This window comes from Phodopus roborovskii, unplaced genomic scaffold (genome assembly GCF_943737965.1).
Source record: "Phodopus roborovskii unplaced genomic scaffold, PHOROB, whole genome shotgun sequence".
NCBI lineage: Eukaryota > Metazoa > Chordata > Mammalia > Rodentia > Cricetidae > Phodopus > Phodopus roborovskii.
This window is the reverse complement of record NW_026126480.1, coordinates 10,532,414-10,538,283: the sequence shown is the minus strand read 5'-3', so window position 1 is coordinate 10,538,283 and position 5,870 is coordinate 10,532,414.

Genomic DNA, 5,870 nt, shown 5'->3' with positions numbered 1-5,870 from the left:
CCCCAAATGTTAACTATGTCATCTGATATGACTAATGAGGCTCCAGATTTGATCTGTGCAGAGCAGCCCTGCCGTCTAAAGGAGGCTCAGGTTCCATTGCCAGCCTGGGAAGAGGCTGCACTGTTCAGCTACATACTCCATCATGTCAGCTGGAGTCTGGGAGGCCTCTAGTGTTGGAGCTGAGAGTTGTCTACCAGGAGGGTGAGAGAAATTTGCTAGGCCCTGGAATGGATGTGACCCAGTTAAACTAACTCAGCCTCTGATTATAGAAATGAAAACCAAGATCCAGTAAAAGTGGGGAGCTTGACAGAGGCCTGAGCTTTGGAGAGAGAAATAAAGGAGTGGGCACAGGTAAACATGAATGATGATAATGACTGGGGTCCAGTGTAAATATACTTTATAAAGGATTCGACTCTGGCCTGCCTTTCTTCCTCAGCAAAATATTGTCAAGGGGTGAGGTAGACAGAGCCCCTATTACCCCTGTAGTTCCAAAAAAAAAAAAAAAAAAAAAAAAGTCAACAGATACAGGTTTGAGCCAGTTTAATCTTCAGCAGATCAATTCATTTTTTCCAAGCTTTGGTTTCCTCAACCAGAACAGCCAAATACTGCCCACTCAGCCACTTCCTTGAGCCTTGTGAGACTTGACAGAGTTAATGGATGTGAAAGTTAGGAGTCTGCATGTGTTAGTTCCTATTCCCATTATTGCCCTCTCCCAAGAGCTCTGGCTGAACTCTGGAATATGGGTCCACAAATACCTTTAACTCTCTTCTTCCTCCTTCTAGAATACAAGGGACACAAAACCAACTGGTCACCTATAATCTGAACAACTTTCCCAGAAAGCCCGTGACATATAAAGAGGAAGAACACACCCATTGATGTTTAATGTCATTCCACACAGTGGCTGAGCACATACCACATGCCAGACATTGGCCAAACTGTGTGGATAATCAGAGTTGGGTAAAACATGGCCACCTTGTGAAGCTCACCATTTGGTGGAAGAATCAGACATGGACAGAAATAATTATAATGTATGTCAGAATGAAGACGGAATTTCTATCCTGCCTGGTCTCATGCAATTTAGTGCCAAATAAACATGCAGAGGCTTATATTAATCATAAACTGTTTGGCTGATAGTTCAGGCTTCTTATTGGCTAGCTCTCTCCTAATTATTAACCCATATCTATTGATCTATGTATTTCCACATGTTCTTGGACTTACCAGTGATGCCCAGTCCCCTTTCTTCCTTGACAGCTACATGGCATCTCTCTGGCAGCCCCTCTCTGCCTCCCTCTTTCCAGCATTCCTGGTCTGGTAGCCCTGCCTATACTTCCTGCCTGGCTGTTGTCCAATTAGTATTTATTGACCAACACAGAAGAACATCCTCCATCACCAGAAAAATTACATTTGCCACAGGAAAAGTACAAATCATGGGCTTTTGGAGAAAGAGGAGGGGGTGATTCATTCCTCAAAAGGAGACTTGAGAAAGGAGCGTGGGATGTGTGCCTCAGGGACAAGGAGTATAGCCCTGTTGATAGTGCTTACCTAGCGTTCATGGAGCCCCAGTTTCTACCCACAGTCCCACATAAACTGGGTATGGTGATGTATGCTGTAGCCCAAGTACTCGTGGATGGAGCAGGAAAATTGGGAGTTCAAGGCCAGGCTGGATAACCTAAGACAATGTGGTATTATAGTATAGGCAGAGGTAGGCTGTGTCAGGAACCACAAGAAAGAACATCCCAGGTAGAGGGAAAGGTGTGCAGACGGGCAGCTTCTGGGAAGCGTTGGTAACTGAAAGGACAGAACAAAAGTCAAGGGACACAATGATACCCAGCCACTAACTCGTGGCTGAGGTCACCTTGACCTCTATCCTTTAATTAGAATCTCACACGGGCCCTTCCTCAGCAGGGCCAGACTGGTACCCCAGTCAGGAAGAGCCAACAACAAATGACCAGCGAGCAGCAATCACCATCAGATGCAAAAACTCCAGGTCAAGGTGCCAGGTCACCACCATACCTCCAGCCCATGTTGGCTGTGGCAACCACTCCAACACTAGAGCATGACCACAGACAACCAAGACCTTGGCCTGGAGCATGTGGTACGAGCTCTCCTCTCTTTTGTCTATAAAGACCTAGCTTCTTTACAAGAGCTGCTGTCAGGTGGCCCTGGAAGACCCAGGACTAAAGTTGCATGACAGACATGCCATGGACTACCCTAGAGACTCCTATCTTCCCAGTCTTTCCACCCGTCGTCGTGAACTGTTCTTATTGTACAAACACAGTGATAGGAGAGGGAACTCAAACACCAAGAGGACGAAGAAAGAGCAGCCACTTGCACATGCCCTCATGTCTGCCCCACCCCACCTCTGCCTTTGATTTTCAGTTGTGGCACTGACACAACTCTGCACAGTACCGTACAAATGGCTTTTCCTCACTGCTATCTACACAGGCTTATTCTCCTGAGACTGAGCAAAGATGCCAGGACCAGGCATGGTAGTACAATTTTATAATGTACTTTTTGGAGGCTGAAGCAGGAGGAAGGCTAGGTTGAAGCCAGCCTGGGCTACATAGTGGAGCACTGTCTGAAAACATAAAATAAAGTGAAGAAGATATGAAACTAGAAGAGGGATATGGAGGAGTGTTCTGGAAGCAGTTGGGGTAGTTATAAAAATATATTACATGAGCCAGGCAGTGGTGGTGCACACCTTTAATCCCAGCACTCGGGAGGCAGAGGCAGGCAGATCTCTATGAGTTCAAGACCAGCCTGGTCTACAGAGCTAGTTTAAGGACAACCTCCAAAGCCACAGAGAACCCCTGTCGTGGGGAAAATATATATTACAAAATTATCCAAGAATAAACAAAGTTAAACATTAAATTGAGACTTACCATAGATGCATGTTATGGTTTGGATGTGATATATTCATACACCCCCCCTAAAAATATAATTAATTAAATGATTGGTCTAGCTGGTAGTCCTATTTTGACAGGTGCTGGAAACAACATAGGAAGTTGACCTAGATAAAAGAAACAGGTCGATATGCAAGGGCCCTTGGGGGACCTTGATGTGGCCTCTTATCTCTGCTTTCTGTCGTCCATCAGGAAGTGAACAGTTTCCTACTTCATATGTTCCGTGGTCATGATGTTTAGCTTCACCTCAGCTCCTGAGGGAGCCAGTTGACCACAGGCTGAAAACAACTGATTTCTCTCTTGACACTGTAATCCTAGGTATTTTGTTAACAGCCTTGAGAGCTCAGTGACACACAATCTTCAGTGATGACAGCATCATGTCACAGAGGCAAAACATTGCTTGGCTTTCACATTAACTTCAGGTGGCATCTCGGTGTCTCTCTGAAGCCAGCTGATTCTGTAGAGATCATCTTGGTGCCCCACTGAAGCCAGCTGTCTCTGGGGAGATCAGGCCATCTCTTTGAGCCTCTGGCCCTTCTTTTGGCACATGAGAATGATAGCACCTCCCATGCACTCCTGGAAAACTCACACTGTCTTCTCTCCAGTCTCAGCTGGTGCCCTGCCTGAAGCCTACCCTGGTCATGCTGGCTGCTGGCCTCCCTTACTGCACCACATCCGCAGACTTAGGAGTGTCCTGCACACCACCTCTACCCCAGGCTCTGCTTCTGATCTCCCATCAACTTGCTGCTATTCTCATGGGTCACATATGACATGTGAATTTGATGCTAGCTGGGTGATACCTAAATAAGACAGACAGATGCCTAGGGATTGAATAAGGACTGAACATACTATGATCTGGTTCCCAGGCCCAAAATCATTGATAATACTTTGCAGCCATTCTGACAACATAATGATTTTGATCGTGCTGCTCACATCTTGGAGTTTGTTGTGTACAAATAGGACCTCATAAAGAAATCTACCTCTGTGGACCTGGATCTCCAGCAGTGAAACTCCCTTTGGTGGGCTTCCTACGCATTTATTGCTGTTGCTACCAGATGGAAGCAATCACTTGGAAATTTTTTATTTGAACTAAGTTACCCTTGAGAATCAACCGTGTAATAGAAACTTGGACTTTAATAATAGAAAAATTAGTTTGAGCTGAAAAAATAAAACAAAACAAAAACTTGAAATGGAAATGTTCACTAAATGAGAACTCTCCCTGGTGAGAGACTGAATGAGAGTCTCCTAGGTTTTTCCCCTCTTGTGTGACTTTGACTCTTCTCACCACTAGGTTCAACAGTGTAAATAAGAATTTAGGTAAGTCTGCCTAAATTCTGACTGGCTTACCAGTCATGGGCATTAGGTCTGTCACTGTAGTATTCTTTGCTGGAGATTTTGTTGTATTTCAGTTTTGGTTTTTTTTTTTTTTTTTTTTTTTTGGTGTTTCTAATAATGATGCAAGAAATAAATGCCTTGGTATGGTTGATGGCCTGGCCCAGCAGTTCTGTTCCTGCACAGGATGCTAGATTTGGTTCACAGTACCCATGCTGGGCAGCTCATAACCTCCTGTAACTACTTGTAGGAGATCTGGGTGTCTTTTTCCAGACTCCACAGGTACCTGCACTCACATGAACACTTATTTATACACAGAATTTAAGACATTTAAATATTTTAAATATTTCTTTTAAAAGGAAGATCGTAAGCCCAGTCATTGCCAGGGGCTCCAGAACTCTGCCCAAGAGTCCAGCATCTGTTTAGATGTCAGCCTCTGCCTATCCTCAGCCTCCAGTCTCTTTTGGGACTCTTGCTTTTTGCTCCTGCAGAAGACTTTATGTTAGCTTTGCTTGTTGCCCACCTGTTGGGACCCTGTGTGGAAATCATCCAGGGCTCTTCTAGGCCCACTAACAGATAGCCAGCCCTTCCCCTTTCTCTTTTTTTTGAAGCCCTGTCCCTGACTGTTCTCCCCTCTGCCCACAGCCAGCTCAAGTGCAAGACCCCATCAGGAGATGAGCCCTAGAAAAGATAATGGCATCCCAGAGGGCAAATAAATTTAGTGGTTATCCTTATTATAATATATAAATACGGTACAATGATTTAACCTAAGACATGATATATACCTAGTTATATCGGAAGATGGAGGAGAAGGTGGTATCAGAGAAATCTTTCATTGTTCAAAGTCAGTTGATAGTGTTTGAACTTAAGATGAAGAAGTAGTGTGTATATCTCATTTTAAAAATGAAAGTTCATACCAAAAGACAGAGCTAAAAAGTGGTTCATTGTTTCTGAGGAGTAGAGCTTAGCATGAGAGGGATGGGACAGGGGTTTAATTATTATGTTTATTATTGTTTGTCATTAACTATTTATTTTTTGTTAGTATTGCTCTTATTTATTATCTTTATTAGCATTGTTCTTATATATATTATTACTACTTTTCATTATTATTGTTATTATCCTTAGAATTTTGACCTTTGGAACACATGCATATAAATCTTTCATTATTATTATTATTATTTTGTTTTAGGAGGCTGATGCAGGAACCCTGGTGGGAGGTGAGGGCCAATGGTAATGCTAATGAGACAGAGATAATCAGACAAATATTTTGGAGACTGTATTAGTTACTTTTCTCGTAGCTGTGACTAAGTACCCTGACAAGACGGAGGAAAGAATGGCTTGATTTATTTCAGCTTATAGTCGTCATTGAGGGAAGGCATGACAAGGTGCAGGAAGGAGCTAGTTGCATCTCGCCCACGATCAGGAAGTAGAAAGCAATAATGCCTGCACTCAGCTCAGTTTCTTCTTTTTATTTAGGAGCAGAATCCAGCGCATGAAACAGTGCTACCCACATTTAAGGCGGATCTTCCTGCTTCACTTAACCTAACTGAACTAATCCCAGCTGTGCCCAGAGACTTATTTCCATGGCAACTCTAAATTCTATCAAGTTGACAGTCAAGATCAACCATGACAGAG